Source organism: Mytilus galloprovincialis, chromosome 3, assembly GCF_965363235.1.
Source record: "Mytilus galloprovincialis chromosome 3, xbMytGall1.hap1.1, whole genome shotgun sequence".
NCBI classification, from domain to species: Eukaryota; Metazoa; Mollusca; class Bivalvia; order Mytilida; family Mytilidae; genus Mytilus; species Mytilus galloprovincialis.
The window spans coordinates 60,126,898-60,146,317 of record NC_134840.1 but is presented as its reverse complement, the minus strand read 5'-3'; the positions used below and the strand labels follow the sequence as shown (position 1 = coordinate 60,146,317).

The following is a 19,420-nucleotide window of genomic DNA, read 5'->3' as shown; positions in this document are numbered from 1 at the left end:
AAAGTAGAAAAAAATGGAGGGTCCGTGTGCTCGTTTTCGAAATATAAGCCATTGAAAATTTGGCGGGAAATAATTCTCTCTAGATTTTTCATATATTTAACATTGGCACCTTATCTGTTTCAAAAACTATGAAAAAATAACAAGAATTCTATAAAATTTTGAAATATGGCTTTTCAAACTTTATGTTATAAAATTATAAAAAGAAAAGTAGGGGTTATTGGGCAATTTTTTTTAATGACAATACATGGATAAAACAAGAGGATTCCGAAAATCTGACAAAAAATAAAAAAAATGGAGGAGCGAACATCCTTAAATAAGATATGCGATAAAAGCTGTTGAATACAAACAATATGAACCAAGAAAGTCTGATATTATAGGACTATGCATTTCCACAACCTTTGCTTTTCATTTAAAAGTCTCACCAAATTACAATCATTTCGTAAATTGAACTGTTCAAGATTAAGACGATATGGTATGATTGCAAATTAAACAACTCCCCGCCAGAGACCAAATGACACAGCAATTAACAACTAAACGTCACCGTACGGCCTTAAACAATGAGTATAAATCATTCTGCATAGTCAGCTTTTAAAGGTGCCGTAATGACAAATGAAAAACCATTCAAACGAAACAAATAATGGCATCATTTATGTGCAAAGTAATGAACGAAAACAAACACAAACATGATATACAGCAACAAACGACAACCACTGAACTATAGACTCCTGACTGTCATAATTCTGAAACGGTACAGGCACTTCTTTATTTTGAAAATGGCGGAATGAACCTGGTTTTGAAGCTAGCTTAACCTCTCACTTGTATGACAGTCGCATATCATTCCATTATATTGACAACGATGTTTGAGCATACAAACAGACATAATATGTAAAAATGTGAAAAATTTGGGTACAGCCGTCAAAAATGTGTTATTATCTTAATCACATTTATAGCAAATAACTATTTCAACCAAGAAAAACAGAATAGCATATAGACCCTCTATAAATAGAAAACATCAGCAAAATAAAAGACAATAAAACACAAAAAAAAATCCATAGGACAGAACCCATTGGCGGGAGTGTGTCAAAGAGACAACAACCAAATTTGGTTCGGATATTTAATAGTTGTATATATTCGAATTTGTTTTTATCAATTGTATTGATCTATACGCTCTAACAGGGTCTTTTGACATAGAAATAACGTAGGCTACTTTGATTTGGTTTTGATTAGAGGACAGAACCGGTTTGATGCTTTTAAAAGGATGAGAATTTTCGTACCCATTGATTTTTAGAACGGATAACGTGTATTGACATCTATATACCTAGTCCTAATTACAGCAGCATGCCCTAAAAGGATAAGAATAACCAGGTTATATCGGAAACAATGGCGTTCTGTAAAGGCTGGGTAATTAGTAATTGGAGTAATTCTGGAGTGTTGAGTTGTCACTGAAATGTACGTATTATATTTTGCGTTTTGTTTGACTCATTTGGGTGAAATTCGCAAATTAAATGATATTGTTTTTTGCTATAATGATGTTCAAATTATAGTAAATTAACTCGAGCCGAGAGTGCTCTATTAAAATCAAACTACTGAAAAAAGTATGAAATTACTCGCAGAAAAATGTATTGGTCTAAACCGTGTCCATTGCTATCATACATTACTATTTTAACTTTAGTTGTAACACGTTATCCTAAATACCTGTTATATCATTATGAGATAGAAAATAATGATTGAGAAATTTAACCTCAGTTCATAACTATTTAAATAACCAGGTAGAATTTGTGTGATAACGCGAGACTTGCCATTGACAACAAGCTGATGTAGACACTAGTCATTTTATGACGACAGTGAACGTAATTAAGCAACATGTAAGTCTTTCAAAGAAAATGTTGTACTTCTAGAAGAGCAAAAGTAGTTTGAGTGAACACACTTTTAGTTGATAGATAAAGGAAGATGTGCTATGAGTGCCAATGAGACAACTCTCCATCCAAGCCACAATTTATAAAAGTAAACCATTAAAAGTTAAGGTACGGTCTTCAACAAGGAGCCTTGGCTCACACCGAACAGCAAGCTATAAAGGGCCCCAAAATATTACTAGTGTAAAACAATTCAAATGTTTATTTTATTAGTTCACAATCTTGAAAGGATTTCATTTTTCGATTTACTTCCTTGTTTCATAAATAAACGAAAGAGAATTGTCTTTAGGTTTGGTTTGATTACAAATATAAATCTTCAAAAAACTACAAAAGCAATGAAATATGAACACAACAAGCAATTGTATGTGAACCGAATGCTCAGCATCAACGACCAACACTGTCATCAAAGATCATTTATTAGAAATAGAAAAAGGCAACAGTAGTATTTCGCTGTTCAATAGTCATAAATCGATTAAGCAAAAACAAATCCGGATCATAAAACAAAACCGAGGGAAATACATAAATTATTAGAGGAAAACAACGGAACAGAAACACTGAACTGTAACAAAAGCAAACGCCAACATACATAGGAACATTGACCTCTAGAATTCTATTTGTTCGTGTCGATGGTTTAATATGTTGGCGTGTACCTCATATCTCATTTTGACATCTATATGTCCTTGGTTTTGTGCGTTGTACAGTTACTGGATATCTTTTAATGAAGTATACCTCGCTTCTTTCCAAAATAAAATTAAATTTGAGAGGGAACTTGAAAAAAAAATACCAAAGGTGGTATCAAATCTTTTTCATAATAAGCACTTTGTCAAGATGTAACGCGTGGTAAAACTGTTCCGAAATAACTCAATTTATTGATTAATTTAAACGACGTTTCACTCAAATTTGTTTTATGATTCTTTATAAAAATTCAACAAAAATATTTATATTTCCAGTATTTGAGTAAGAAAAATGCCAATTCATTTTTTACTATTTTTTTTTTAAAGTCATAAGAAACGAGTGACCGGTGAAAAATATTGTTCTTCCAATTCTTAAACCAATGCATACAAACATCATTAACTTAGTCTTCTGTGCTCGAATTTATCATTTTTTTCGTGTAAATATCGTATAATCGTCAATTTTTTTTTCAATCGGTCAGTGTTGTTGTGAAAATATGGCAGGTAATTAAAGTTCGTGTTTTAAAGCCGAAGTTTAACGATTGTCACCTGTTTGTCAACAATTGACGAAAAATAAACAAAAAAGCATGGAAATTGAGCACGTGTTTAACATGTAAATTCAGATAATAGTTTATTTTAAGGATATCCATGCGTATTGTGGTCACCGGATTATAACGAGATGGGTCACACTGAGGTCATCTTGCATACGGAAAATATATCGGGGGAATAGCTTGCTGGAAGGAAGCAATTCAAATAAAGTAAACTTCTTCTAAATATGAATAAATTAAAGAATTTTCTTCAGAAAAAAGTATATGAACATAAGTTTTACAATGAAAACTATCCATTGAGTTATAAAAAACATATGCACTATTTTTTTTGGACTTGAGGTTTCTTATGACTTTAATTTGTTCATTTTTGACTAATTTTTTTTTAATTTGTTCATTTTTACCGCCTGGTCTGTGAATAGTAAATGCTCAGTAAATTAAATCTTTGATAAAAATCACAGGAGGTAAGAATAAACTTCTTACTATTTTTCATTGCACATACCTCAGATATTTCTTTATTGAAACATAGTAAAACACTACTCATTAACAAGAAATGTAATGATAGCCACACTTCGATTGAAAAACTACACATATATCATAAATATATTTTGAACCGTTTTTAGTGTTGTGTCGTTGTTCTCCTCTTATATTTAATGCGTTTCCCTCGGTTTTAGTTTGTTACCCCGATTTTGTTTTTTGTCCATGGATTTATGAGTTTTGAACAGCGGTATATTACTGTTGCCTTTATTTAACTATCCATTAAATTGAGAATGGGAATGGGGATTGTGTCAAAAAGACAACACCTCGACCAAAGAGCAGAAAACAGTCAAAGGCCACCAAAGAGTCTTTAACACAACGAGAAAATATCGAACCCGGAGGCGACTTCAACTAGCCCCTTATCAAAAATGAGTTCTATTTCAGTGAAAATGAACATCCCAACTAAACTCCGAAACATTTAAATAAACTTAAATTAAAAACATACAAGACTTACAAATGTCAGGGGCTGCGAACATAGGACAGACGCAGACATATCGCCGGGATGAATACTAAGTTGATATAGGTGCCAATGAGAAAACTTTCCATCTAAGTCACAATTTGTACAAGTAAACCAAAAAAGGTCAAAGTAAAACCATTCAAACAGGAAAACCAACGGTCTAATATACATGTATATACATTAAAAAAAAACGAGGAACGAGAAAAAACTTATGAACCACTTCAACAAACGACAACTACTAAGCATCAGGTTCCTGATTGTCAGACAACTTCTTTAACTTTCATGAAAATTTAAAGAATGAAATACCAGAATAGACAGATGTTTTTCTTGCAATTATCTAATCAGATAAAATTTATAAAAACTGAGGATATCATACCCATGTAAATTTATTATAATGGTAAAAATTCATACAGAAGAAAATATACTTTTACAGATTTAACACCATGTCGGATTTAATAATCTGTGGTCCTTGTGGTTATGCTGACAACAACACAAATGCAGAAAAATGGTGCACAGTTTGTGAAGAGGGATTGTGTGCGGACTGTGAGAAGGTTCACACAACTATAAAAGTATCACGTGACCACAGGCTTATATCAACAGAAGACTTCCAGCAGATTAAACATATTTCTGTCAGTCTTACCTGTGAAGAGCACGAAAAGCGACTTGAACTGTACTGTAAAACTCATCATGTTGCAGTTTGTGTATGTTGCGTTCCATCTCACCACAGAACATGTCATGACGTCATTCCGTTAGATAAAGCTGCTGAAAATGTAAAACATTCCACTGCACTGGCTGATTTAGAGGACAATATAACCGGCACATTACAAAATATTCAACAAATCATTACCGATCGTGATTCAGCGTTGAACAGTTTTGATGATCAGAAGCAAACTATCAAAACTACAATCAATGATACACGAGTGAGAATAACGAAAAAGTTAGACGACTTAGAACAAAAACTACTTCTCGAGTTAGACAAACAACTGGAAAATTGTAATTCTGAGGCCACCAAACTTTTAAATCGTTTAAAAAAATCAGAACGAGAGTTAAGTAGTCTCAAGGGGCAAACATCGCAATTGAAGTCATTTGCATCCGACATTCAACTTTTCCTTGGAACGCACCAGATCAATAAAGCTGTCTTTAAAGAAGTGGAAACTGTGAAAGAAAAAGTCAAGTCAGTGTTCAACTACAAATTATACTTACAGTTTCAACCTTCTATCATGTCGTTGATGAATGAAATGGACCAGCTCGGGAAAGTTTCCGTCAAGAAGACTATCGTTTGTTTACCGTTCAAAGATGCAAAGGTTGATCAAGCACAGATACAACTTCCAGTGCCAGAAATGAAAAGTATAAACCACATGCATGTCAAGTTGAAGAAGAGATTCATGGTGAATCCACCAAAAGGTGAAGATATTTGGCTAAGTGGATGTACTATCTTACTAAATGGTAATTTATTGATTGCTGATTCCTGGGGAAGTATTTTTGCACTAATGGAGTATAGTGAAGACGGTAAACATATCCGTGACATACCATGTTCTGGACTACCATGTGATTTAACAGTCATAGACAATGATCGTATTGCTATTACTTATAGTAACAGAAAATACATTGAGATTTTGAACATAAAGCAAAATACTGTTGAGAGGAAAGTTGAATTTGCTAACTCCTGTTATGGAATATCATACAATGCCAACAAACTGTTTGTTATCATTACAAATGGTATTGTGATATTAGATATTGCGGGAAAAGTACTGGAAATATTAACAATTGAGAGCGGATTATACTTAGTGACAACCATAGATAGAATTTATTTTACCGACGAAAGTAATGACATTTTACGTTGTATCTCCATGACAGGTGAGGAAATATGGGTACATAACATGGAATCGTTAGTCTATCCAAGGGCCATCACTGTGGATGCCCATCAAAATGTATTAGTTGCTGATAGCAAGACGAAGGCTGTGATTGTAATACAACATGACGGGAAATCAAGTAATATATTACTTTCCGAAATCGATGGTCTGAATACGCCAATTGCTTTATACTATAACAAAGACAACAAAACATTACTATTGTGTAATGAAGATGGAAGTGTTGCTCTTTACAAATTTGAGTAGTTCTTTGAACTAAATTTCATTTTTTTGTGCATACTTCTTTAATATTCACGAATGAAGTAAAGAAGAAACAAAATGACAATTCATTTATATAAACAACGCATGCATTAGAACATTTTTTTTTAATTATGAAAAGGAATAAATTAATACAGAGACATCTTCTAATTTACAAAATGAAAAACGGTTTGTGCACAAAAAAATCATCATATATACCAGGATCAACATTTTGTAATGAGTATAATTGAAACAAAGTGTGCATTTATATTATATATTAGTATTGCAAGTTAGTTATTTAATTGTTTTGTTTGTCGGACAAATTGAACACTACTTCATAAGATCTAAAAACAAAATATGTGTGTACACATTATTGGCAGTTTTTTCCCTAGTTACTTTAATTTAATTTGATGAATCACAAGTTGAACGAAATTGATAAACTGAAAAGTAAGATCGTATTCTTTTTTTGAAATTGTTTATTTGAATTTCAATAACTTTTTATTCGTCAACTTATCACAAAAGAAAAGGCATGAGTGTTTTCGGCTCCACGTTTCCATGTGTGTTGGCGTTTGTTTTTGCTGCACTTCGGTGTTCCTGGTGTTCCTTTGTTTTCCTCTTATAGCTGTTGTGTTTCCCTCGGTTTTAGTTTGTAATCCGGATTTGTTTTCTCTCAATCGACTTATGTCTTTTGAGCATTGGTAAACTACTGGTGTCTTTATTTACTATCATCTTATAACTGTAAGCAGCAAACATGATCAGAAGTCCATGAACTTACATGTAATTCGACATTACCGAAATTGTCGATGGAATTTAAAAGAGTTATAGCCCATATTACCTTATATAATGAAAAGAAGATATGGTATGATTGCCAATGAGACAACTCTCTAAATGAGACCAAATGACACAGAGTATACAACTATACCCCACCGTTCGGCCTTCAACAATGAGTATAACCCATATTGCATCTTCAGGCCCCGACATGACATATACAGCCCGTAACAGAGTAGTGATCGAATTCGCGTTTCTTTACCGTCAGAATAAGTTACGTTATCGACAGACTTATTTCAGAAGTGACATAATTTAATTTTCTTCATCGACAAAATATTTCATGTCCAGCGTGTAAGTTTTCATTGTTTAAGTCGAAGTTTTTTTTTAACACAGTAAAACATTTTTTATAATCAACCTCTGTCATTGGCATTTTCATTTTAACGGTAAAGGATCAAATACGGGATCTCCGAAATTTATATCATTTGTTACGAGGAAAGATTGCGATTGTTGGTTTATTCACACCTTTGAAGTATTAAAATTATTTCAGTGTTTATTTAAAGTTAAATTTATTTTCAAATCTCTTCTGTTGAAAATTGTCGAAACTTCCGTTTAAGATTTCTGCTGTAAACTATCTATTTTATAGTTAAGACCATTTTATAATAAATACCCTTTTGTACAAGAATACTTTCTTTATAGAAGTATAGATCTGCTGGTTATAGATTTTTTTTTATAACTTTCATTATTGTGACGACGCGCTATGAAATTCAGATTAATTTATAAATGAAGTTGTATATAAATTTTTGGTCATAAACACAAATCGTTTAAACAGTTCGACGAGTGCGTCAATGTTTCAGTAGTCTGTTTACTGTAAGTTACTAAGCTTGGCCCGATTCATCTGTCATTTATGGAAACTAATTCACCACTTTCTGAGACATTCATTTTTATTTCACCATCAGACATGGAGCTACATTTGTAACTAAAGGAAAACTCTCAAATTAAAGAAATTTGACGATATACTGAAACTTTCTTATAATCAATTAAACGACTGCTTTTTAAGGTCTTTCCTCTTCTTAGATATGTGATTTTTCACGGTCAAACTTTTTCATTGTTAACGGACATTTTGAGATTTTTTATTGTAAAAAAATGGTGTTTTTTTAAAGAAATCAACATTCAAAATTTAGAACTTCATGAACATGTACAGGAAGCTGAATTATTGCACAGCTATGTACTACTTAAACTTGTACATCGATCTGTTGAGTCCTTAAAATGTTCTGACCGTCCTAAGATTTAACGTACGGAAATGTTTCGGTAAATTAAATTCAAATCCGAATTGAATGTTTATGACACACAAATAGAGAAACCAGAATCTCTTGATGACCAAACGTATGAACACGTTTGGGCGATTTAGAGCTTTTCAGAAGGAGTGAGATTCCACCCTTGTTGAAAGCCTTGCGGAGACCTCTAGATTTTTAAATTCCCTCCGTTTTTCTCATGGATGGAGTGTGGTCTGTCTGTAAATTACCCCATATCTTTTAATTTTCCTATTTACCGAAGGTTCCATGTGAAAATTTCCATTGGATCATATCTGTTAAACTAAATGTACAAAACAGGCTCAAGAAAAGGCGAAATTTCTTTTTCAAACGCGAACTGGAAATCCATTTTTTTTCTAATACAGCACCTTACATTATCGTCAATGAGTTCAGGCATGTGAAAAATTATATAATCATACACAAGAAAGAACCCCTGAACAGGCTTTCAGCAATATTTTTTATCTATTTAATATTAAGTAAATATTAACATGTACATGTATTTGATAAAGTACAGATATAACAAAGAAACTGCCCGGTATCCGACGTAAGAGTACACTTTTTACTGCATGCGTAGTCGGGTGCGTTCACTACGAAGACACTTGTACCCAACTACGCGTGAAGTATGAGTACAGAATCGTCCCATAGAGGACATTTTCTATGTTATCCTAGTATATTATCCGACAGTTAAGAATAGAATCTGGTCAAATTTTGAAGTTGAACATGTTGGAATTTTTTATTTTTGCCACGGACCATTTAATTTTCATGGAGGAAGGGGCCTGGTAGTTTTTAGAAAACAATATTCTGACCCTGATTTTGACTTTAAAAATCTGCTGCCTCAATATTTTGTCATATGAAAAAAAAATTGTCAACAAAATTTTCCTGTATAAACTGTAATAGAAAACAGAGAAGATGTGTCTATGAGACACAGATGCTCCCGCCAAACAGGAAGTAGACGAATGACAGACCTGAAAAGGGGAGACACGGTACAATTCACCTTGATAAAGCTGCAGACCAAATATCAAACCAATCCGACATACACAAGCCGATATATATTTGACAAAAATTTTATAGACCGGACGTACAGACGTACAGACAAGGGTAAATCTTAATGCCCCGTCGCCTAAAGGAGGGGGCATAAAAATCTGACCAGCGAAGCGGTTATTAAAATATTCTGAGATATATAACTATATAACCCCCCTCCCTTTTCCCCTCCTGAAAATCAAACTGTTTCGTGCCTTAGCAGATGTGTGTTATTTCAGCGTGGCGGCCAAACATTTTCAAGAACTCACTGGAAACGATCAAGATTCTATCAAAATTGTTGTTTCATTTACACAAGCACGGTGGGCCGTGGAAGTATCAATGCAAAATTTTCACACTTCTTTGTCAGCTATAGAGCACATTTTTCTTTAGAAATACAGCGTCTAAAATGAATTAATAGTACTCGATATACAATGCAATGAATTATTCCAAACATTTAATAAGTATTCATATCTTCAAAATTTCTGTGCATGAAAATACCAAACTTTTTGTTTCATATTATTAGAATTATTTTCAATATTATCGGTATTAAACTTGATTATCGACACATGAAAGTTTGTCAGCATTGTCAATCTTTTTAACGTTAAAGTACCAATAGTTCGGTCACTACTCAATTAAGTTTGTCGATAACGTAGCTAATTTTGACGGTAAAGAAACATCAATTCGATCACTTCTCTGTTACGGGCTGTATAGAACCATTTAAACAAGAAAAGTAACGGCGTCATTTATGTACAAAATGATGAACACAAAAACAAAAAAAAATATGATATACAGCAACAAACGACAACCACTGAATAAGAGGCTCCAGACATACTATTTATAATAGAAATAGTGTTAACAGCAAAAAGACAAGAAAGAAAAGATTTACTATTTCTAATTTATTCTTGGTCGGGACTTCTTGCCTTCGATGGATTTTGAATAAAAATCTTCCTAGAGTGGATCGTGATATTAACTCATCACAAATAGAAGGATTGAAAATTTGATTTTTGAGCCAGACGTCCGTTTCGTCTACAAAAGACTCATCCGTGACGCTCGCATCAGAAGAAGGTTAAAAAGGCTAACTAAAGTACGAAGGTGAAGAGAGTTGCGGACCAAAAATCACTAATATTTTGCCAAATACAGCTCAGGTTATCTGTTCTAGAGGTAGAAAAGCCTAATAATTTAAAGAATTCAAAGTTATGTAAACAGCTAATTTATAATTATTACCATATCAATGAAAACTCATAGTCAGAATTGCTGACTACTGGGCTGGTGCAACCCCGAGGAATTAAAAATTCACAAGCAGTGGCGTCGACCCAGTGGTTGTAAATAAGCTCATCTCAGCTACCAGGATTGAAATTTTGTATTTGCGATAAAAGAGGGGCGAAAGATACAAGAGGAACAGCAAAGCTCATGAATCGAAATTAAACTGACAACGCCATGGCTAAAATTGAAAAAGACAAACAGACAAATAATAGTACACAAGAAACAACATAGAAAACTATAGACTGAGCAACACGAACGCCACCAAAAAACCGGGGGCGATCTCAGGTGCTCCGTAAGGGTAAGCAGATCCTGCTCCAGATGTGGCACATGTTATTACAAATCCGGTAAATGGTCTAATTCGGTAGGTCACATTCATGAAAAGGGAAGGGTATTGTAGTTTCGACGTAAGAAATATATATATACTCATTTTCCAACTTGCTGTGTTGAAATTTTTGCCTTTGTTATTCATTTATATGTTTATTCTCTGCTGCTTATATAGTTATTTATAATTTTGCCCTTGCTAGTTATTTAGTTTTATTCTAAACTGCTATAATGTGCTTAATGCTGTGGTTGCTATATGCTTTACTTTATTTAATCAAATGCAGACTGACACAAATGAGTTGAAGTTAGAATATGTAAAGTACAGACCACTTTTAAAGTGATGTTTATTTCAAATTAAGAATGAGACACTTGTTTAAAATTATCTTTCCTTGTTTGTGTTGATGGTACATGTACATTATAATGAAATGACCTAACTGTAGTAAGCTTTGCACAATCTTTGCTGAAACTAACTCATTAATATGATAAGCATACACACACTCAGGATGTGCAGTCTGTGTTCGATTGTTAGATAGTTTTGTTAGTTTTTAAGATATATTGATGATGCATTATTTTGATTTACACTGTGATACAAAAGTATTGCTACAGATATATATAGTGATACTACATTTGAAGTCAGTCAGAGTTCTTAATTTTTTGAAATCGTCTCTCAACTACGCACTGTTTTTTAAACAAGAAATATTAACATTTAGATAAATCTTATATATTAAAAGTTACATCTCATAAAGAATATTGATCTTTAATTGTACAAATGTATCAGAGATATAATGAGTATAAAACATCTCTGCCTTGTAAATAGACATAGGATCATATAAATCTGTATATTTGACATGGGAGTTTTAATACATAGATACAAAGGACAAACATAGAAATTCCAATATCTACATGTAGTCATTTGAACAATTCTGACAGTCTTGAAATATTGTACATAATAGGCTTATTTCGATTATATATAGTTCATTTAACTAAAACTGTTTTCAAAAAGAATGAACGCGTTAGACAGAAAACATCTTATGATAAAAATATTGACAAATCTGACTGGATCAGATTTGAAGGCAGAACAATGGACATTTGTATACTTGTGCTTCTTGTGTGATCTTTTCTTTTTTTGCCATAACCACATATAATGGAAAAGTGTCTTTGTGTGTTGGAAAGAATTACAGTAAGGAAATTAAATGTAATATGAAATTATAGGAATGAAATAATCTTTCAAAATATGTACATAACATGAACTATACAGATATTCACTGTTGGGTTTGCTCAAATTAAATTTCCATCTGAATCCAATGTATTTAATAAAATTTATTCTGAGTTATCTCCCTTAGACCATTTAGAGTGAATATCCTATACAACAACAGTGAATGTCTCAGAGTGCAGATTTAGTATTTGATTTTAATGTTGGACTCTGTCTTGCTATTGTATTTTATGCTTTCATATATATGTATTTATTGTAAATTACAAATATGTCTTAAGGTTTCACAGATCTGGAAAAACTATACAGTTTTAAAGGAAAAGAATTTTAAAAGTCCCTTGATTTCACAAATTTCATGGTATATTCATGTATACTCACTCATCATTAGAGTTATAAATATTGATAAAGCTAAATGCATGCATGAAGGGTGATTTTCTTAAAATAATTTCTTATAATTGTCAAGGTCTTTATACAAAGGAGAAACGGAGAGATGTTTTGAACTATTTAAAGTCAAAGAATTTTAATATATACTGTCTTCAGGACACACATTTTACAGAACAAGATGAATTAAACATTAAAAATCAGTGGAAGGGAGAATGCCTTTTCAATTCATTTACATCCAATCAGAGAGGTGTGGCCATCTTTTTTAATGAAAACTTTGATCTTCAAATTCACAAAGTTAAAAAAGATGAGGGTGGAAATCTTCTTGGATTGGACATTACAATTGAAGAACAAAGAATTACCTTAGTAAATATTTATGGGCCAAATGTAGACACTCCTTGCTTTTATCAAAAGGTGGCAGACATTATTGAGGAATTTGATAACCAATCTTGTATTCTTTGTGGTGATTTTAACCTCATTCAAAGTTTTAATCTTGACACCCATAATTATGTTAATATCAACAACCCAAAGTCTAGAAAAAAGTATTACAGCTAATGGAAGACTTTAATCTAGTTGATCCATTTAGAGAATTATACCCCAATTTGAAAAGATTTACTTGGAGGAAAAAAAAAACCTTTAAACAATCTCGTTTAGATTTTTTTCTGATTTCTGATAATATTTTTCACTTTGTTAGCGATGTTAAAATTGATAATAGTTACAGGTCTGATCATTCACCTGTGGTCTTTTCTTTCAAGATTAATGAATTTATAAAAGGCAGAGGCCTTTGGAAGTTTAATAATTCCCTTCTTCATGATACTGACTATGTTAAAGAGATAAAAAACCTCATAAGTATAGTAAAAGAACAATATGCTGTCAAGATATATAGAGATGAAAATTTACAAAATATTGACAACTCTGAAATTGAATTTACTGTTGATGACCAGTTATTTTTAGAAACTTTACTCACAGAAATACACGGTAAAACTATTTCATATGCCTCTTATAAAAAAAAAGGCGAGTATAAAAATTGAAAATGAAATTATTTCAAAATTAAAACAATTAGAAGAAAATGCTCTAACAGTAGAAAATCTGGAAGAGATTGATCAGAAAAAAGCAGAACTTAAAATTTATAGACAAAAGAAGGTTCAGGGACAATATGTTAGGTCAAGAAGTCAGTGGATTGAAGAAGGAGAAAAACCTACCAATTTTTTTTTTAAATCTAGAGACTAGAAATTATATAAATAAGACTATTCAAAAACTTACTTTAGAAAATGGTGTTATAGTGGAAGAACAAAAAGAAATCTTAAATCAGACAAAGATGTTTTATGAAAAACTTTATAGAAAACAAGATTGTTTGAAAAAGGTTGATTTAACACGGGACTTTTGTTATGACGAGATACCGAAGCTTAGCGAGGATGAAAAGCAGTTATTGGAGGGAAATATTATTTTTTCTGAATTAACTGCAGCATTAAAGAGGATGAAAAATAACAAAAGTCCGGGGTCTGATGGTTTCACTGCAGAATTTTTCAAATTTTTTTGGATTGATATTGGTAAATTTGTCCTTAGATCTATAAATTTTGGATATGGGAAGGGCCAAATGTCTGTCACCCAGAGTCAGGGAGTGATTACATGTATTCCAAAAGATGGTAAACCAAAACAATTTCTTAAAAATTTGGAGACCAATTACTCTACTAAATTCTACATATAAATTGGCATCAAGCTGTATAGCAGAGAGAATAAAATCTGTTTTGTCAAAATTAATAAGTTCGGATCAAACTGGTTTTGTTCCAGGTAGATATATAGGCGAAAATTGTCGTTTAATATATGATATTTTACATTTTACTGAAGAAAATAATATTCCAGGAATTCTCTTGCTGATTGATTTTGAGAAGGCATTCGATTCCATATCGTGGTCATTTCTTTATGATACATTAAGATATTTTAATTTTGGTGAATCCGTTATATCCTGGGTTAAAACCTTCTATAACAATATAACAGTGCGGTGACGCAAAACTGTTGTCTGTCAGAATTCTTCACTATAGAGAGAGGCTGTAGACAGGGAGATCCTTTATCCCCTTATATTTTCTTGCTATGTGCAGAAATATTAGGCATTTTGGTAAGAAATAGTAGGGAGATAAAGGGTATTACTATAGATGATACATCATTTGTACTTTCTCAATATGCGGATGATACATCATTGATATTAGATGGCTCGCCAGAATCGCTCGATGCATCTCTTCGTGTTCTCCAATTGTATGCTGAAATCTCGGGACTTAAGATTAATATAGAAAAAACAAGTGTTATTTGGATAGGTAGCAAAAAACATAGCCAGGATCAAATTTGTGTCAAGTGGGGATTGAAATGGGGCTCCAGTACATTTAAGTTGCTTGGAATTACGTTTTCAGTCGACCTAGATAGAATGATTAATTTAAATTATAGGCCAGTTTTAGATAATATAGACAACACTTTGAAATAATGGTCAAAACAGTATCTCACCCCCTTTGGAAAGATTACCATTTTAAAAACTTTGGTCATAGCTAAATTAAATCATCTGTTTCTATCTATCCCTAGTCCAGATGAGAATATGTTACGTAATTTAACAAATAAAATGTATGCTTTTATCTGGGATAATAAACCAGATAAGGTCAAGCGAGATCTTTTATGTCAAGATTATTATAAGGGTGGTTTAAAAATGCTAAATTTAAAAGCTTTTATACAGGGACTAAAACTTACATGGGTAAGACGTCTGTATAATTCGAACTCAAAGTGGGTGAGATTAGTCTCTATTGTGGAGCAAATAAATTTTATTGAAATAAGTTATATTGGGCCTATTAAAAGGTCAACAAATAAATTTTGGCAAGAGGTTTTTGATGCTTGGAAAACCCTTAATCAAATTAGAAAACCAAGATGTATTGATGAAATTCTATCGTATTCTTTATGGGAGGTAGAAAATTTTAAAATTGGTGGTTCAAGAGTCTACTATAAAAACTGGGCAAATGCGGGAATTTGGACAGTACAAGATTTGTTAGATGACCAGGGCAAAGTTATGTCATTTCAAAATTTCCAACAATTATATCAATTTAGGCCAAATATTTTACATTATTATGGAATAGCGCACTCGCTTAATGAGTGGTTAAACACGATTAATATTGAAATAAATGAGAAAAAAATTCATGCAATACTACCTTTTAACATAAGTAACTTTTTTGAATCAAAAAAAGGTTCAAGGGAAATGTACAAAGTATTGAATGAAAAATATGTTACATTTGCTGCAAAGGAAAAATGGGAGAACCATCTTAATATGACTGGTATTAACTGGAAAAAAATACACACTTCGTGTACAAAATTTAGTAAAAGCACTAAGCTTTGCTGGTTCCAATATAGAACTATCCATAGAAATTTGGGAACTAATTCACTACTTTACAAGATGAAAATAAATAGCAGTAACATTTGTACATTTTGTAAAGAAGGACCAGAGACCATAGAACATTTATTTTGGAGCTGTCCGATGGTTACCAGTCTCTGGCATGCACTTAACATCTGGATTTTTGAAATGACAAGTATTGAACTGCCTTTGAATATTATGATTATTTTATTTGGTATCTACGAAAATGTTAAATTGAATTTTGTTAAAAATAAGATTATTCTACTTTCAAAATACTACATTTACAGAACAAAACTACAAGAAGTTTTGCCAAACCTAAATGCTTTAAAAAAAACTATTTAAAGGAACACTTGAACTTAGAAAAATACATTTCATTTAAAAACCGCTCTGTAGAGGAATATAACAAATACTGGAGTCCCTGGGCACCTATCATAGAATAAATAATAAATGTTAAAATTTGATTGAAACACCACTTATGTATATTGCAAGAACACATAAGATTTCAATGTTTATAAGATATTTATTTATTTTCAACCTATTATTGCACCATCATATTTATTCAATTGTTGTTTTATTATTTAATACTTCCTTTGTGTGAAAATGTCATTCTGTATACCTTTGTTCATACATGTTGTGCTAATCTATCTGTTACAATAAAGAAAATTCATTATAAAAAAAAAAAGAAATATATCCGATATCATCTGTGAAACGGTTATTCCATAACGGTCAACCAACTCGTAATTACGGGGCGCCGAATGGGACTCTTGTGGTTTTGTACAAAATTCAATTCTGTCATAATGCCCGCGTCACACTGTCCCGATTTTTATATACGATGGACACCCGAATGCGAAAATTGTAAGTTCGTACGAAGTTGGTCCCGATCTCGTTAAAATACCAAAAAGTGACCGAAGCAAGTACGATGAATAACGAAGTCTATACGATGGTGCCGAAATTATATACGATAGCAAAAGATGGACATACGAAGGTTAACCGAAGATGGGTATTTAAGCTTCATATCTCAGCCGAAGCCTACACGATGGATCACGAAAGCTACACGATGGATTACGAAGGCTACACGATGGATTACCATGATGGCGCGATGGCCATACGATGTCTAAAAGATACGAACAGAATTTCGACAACATATCGTTTCTGTACAAATCGATTTTTTTTTCTAATTCTTATAAAACTTAGTGTATTATCCCCTCGCCTACTACATGTAAGTTGAGTGTAGATTAAATTGTTATGGACACTCTAGAACCAAAATGCTCAAAACTTGGAATGGTGTTACTCGTTAAGAATATCTTAAGCGCTATTGACTTTAAAGTTCAAAGGTCAAGGTCACAGTGGCAGTTGTAATACAAGGTAATATCACCATTGTGGACACTCTAAAACCAATATGCTTCAAAAGATTTTAACCACATTTGGTATATTGTTCCTCCTCGTAATAATCTGACATTTTTTTACGTTCAAGGCCAAAGGTCAAGGTCATGCAGATGGACTTTTTTTCTCATTGAAATAGCATAATACACAGGAAATTGGTTACTGATTTTTTACCTGCTGATTCTAAAGACAATATTAAAGGCATTTCCAGTTACTGATTGTTTTTGTTGATTTCTAAAAAAAATAGTTTATGTATCAAATATGCATATTCAATTTACCATTTTCTGCATGTGTCATATACAAATATAGTGTCCATATTTGTCCCCAATATGTTACATACGAGGGGGTGCCACGCTCGGCATTGCCTTATTTGAACTGTAAAATGTGTGCACTAGTCTGAATAATCACCCATAATTATGCCCATGTTTACTGATCTATCTTAAAGGTAAGGTAATGGGTTCGTTGATCCCTTTTATTCAAAAAGAGCTCTTTCCAGGAGAATATCATAATAATATAGACAAAAGGAAGGATGTGGGGAAAGCAACAAATGCGGCAAAATATGACATATAGAAAACAAAATGGTTATGGAGTAAACATTCGTGTGACAACAACTCAGACGATACATAAAAAATCAGAATAATGAAGAAAAAGTTGGTTTACCAATATACGTGTACCTGCAGTGTTGGTGTACGAGGCGCGTTTATGATTTTCATTATGTTACTTGATATGACAAATTGACAAAAAATAATATTTTACTTGTAAAAGTAAATCCTGAGCCTGTAATAGCTGCTCTTGTTCCATTTGAATTAATAGAAACAACGCTGTCACCTTTCTTGTTCTCATAGAATCATATGATATGAGCTCCATGTTTTGTGAAAGTCTTTCTCAACTGTCGTAATAAACTGACCAGTGAATATCGCGCATGGCACTTTAAATGTATTTTAGCGCGAAATTAACTTACATTTAGCTTGATTTATTGCCGTCGTAGTTCCATCTTGTCGCCTTCGTACTTTTATTCGATGGCAACACGACGGGATTACGAGGTCTTCACGAAGTCGTGTCGACATCGTAAGACCTTCGGGTATCTTCGTGATTCGTTCGTGTAGACATCGTAATGTCAAAACTGCCCGATGGAAACGATGGAAACACGAATGCAATACGATGTGCAAAGATGCGTTCCCGGTGACATTACGATGGTGAGGATGGTGATACGAACTCGATACGAACCCTCAACATCGGACGCACCTTCGGGGATTTTTTAACATGTTAAAAAATTTAGAACCCTTCCCGAAGTTGTCCCCGAAGGCTAGAAAAAGTGGCCGATGGATCTACGATGGTTAAAGATGGCACTACGAATAGCCTGATCTGGATACGATCAGTCCCGATTTTGAAAATTTCCATTATCGTGTTGCCATCGGCGTAAAAATCGGGACAGTGTGACGCGGGCATAACAAAATCATTTTTGTCTTACAAAACTATGTGCTACAGACTTGTTTTGTGAGAACTTCAATTTTGTGATGACAAAATTCATTTGTGTAAACAAAATTAATTTTTGTCATGACAAAATTCATTTTTGTAGACAAAATTCATATTTGTCATGACAAAAGTCAATTTTGTCTAAAAGGTTGCATACAAAATTGATTTTTGTTACCTGATATGGAAATTAAATCACAAAAGTCAATTGTGTGAGGTAAGATTCAATTTTGTGAGACAAAATTGACTTTTGTGAGACAAAATTAACTTTTGTGAGACAAAATTGACTTTTGTGAGACAAAATTGACTTTTGTGAGACAAAATTGATTTTTGTGTCAATTTTGTTGAGACAAAAGTCAATTTTGTTAATTTTGTTGAGACAAAAGTCAATTCTATCAATTTTGTTGAGACAAAAGTCAATTTTGTTAATTTTGTTGAGACAAAAGTCAATTTTGTTAATTTTGTTGAGACAAAAGTCAATTTTGTTGAGACAAAAGTCAATTTTGTTGAGACAAAAGTCAATTTTGTGACGACAAAATTCATTTTTGTGACGACAAAATTCAATTTTGTAACAACAAAATTGACTTTTATGAGACAAAATTGACTTTCGTGAGACAAAATTGACTTTCGTGAGACAAAAATCAATTTTGTTGAGACAAAATTCAATTTTGTCAA

At 32.5% G+C, this 19,420-nt stretch overlaps 1 long non-coding RNA gene across 1 annotated transcript; it reads left to right on the top strand.

Moving 5' to 3' along the window:
• The first annotated feature begins 1,794 nt into the window (after positions 1-1,794).
• On the top strand, positions 1,795-6,392 carry LOC143068509 (uncharacterized). Its single transcript, XR_012976186.1, has 2 exons — positions 1,795-1,865; positions 4,557-6,392. It is a non-coding gene; the product is annotated as an uncharacterized LOC143068509 (long non-coding RNA).
• The last annotated feature ends 13,028 nt before the right edge of the window (positions 6,393-19,420 follow it).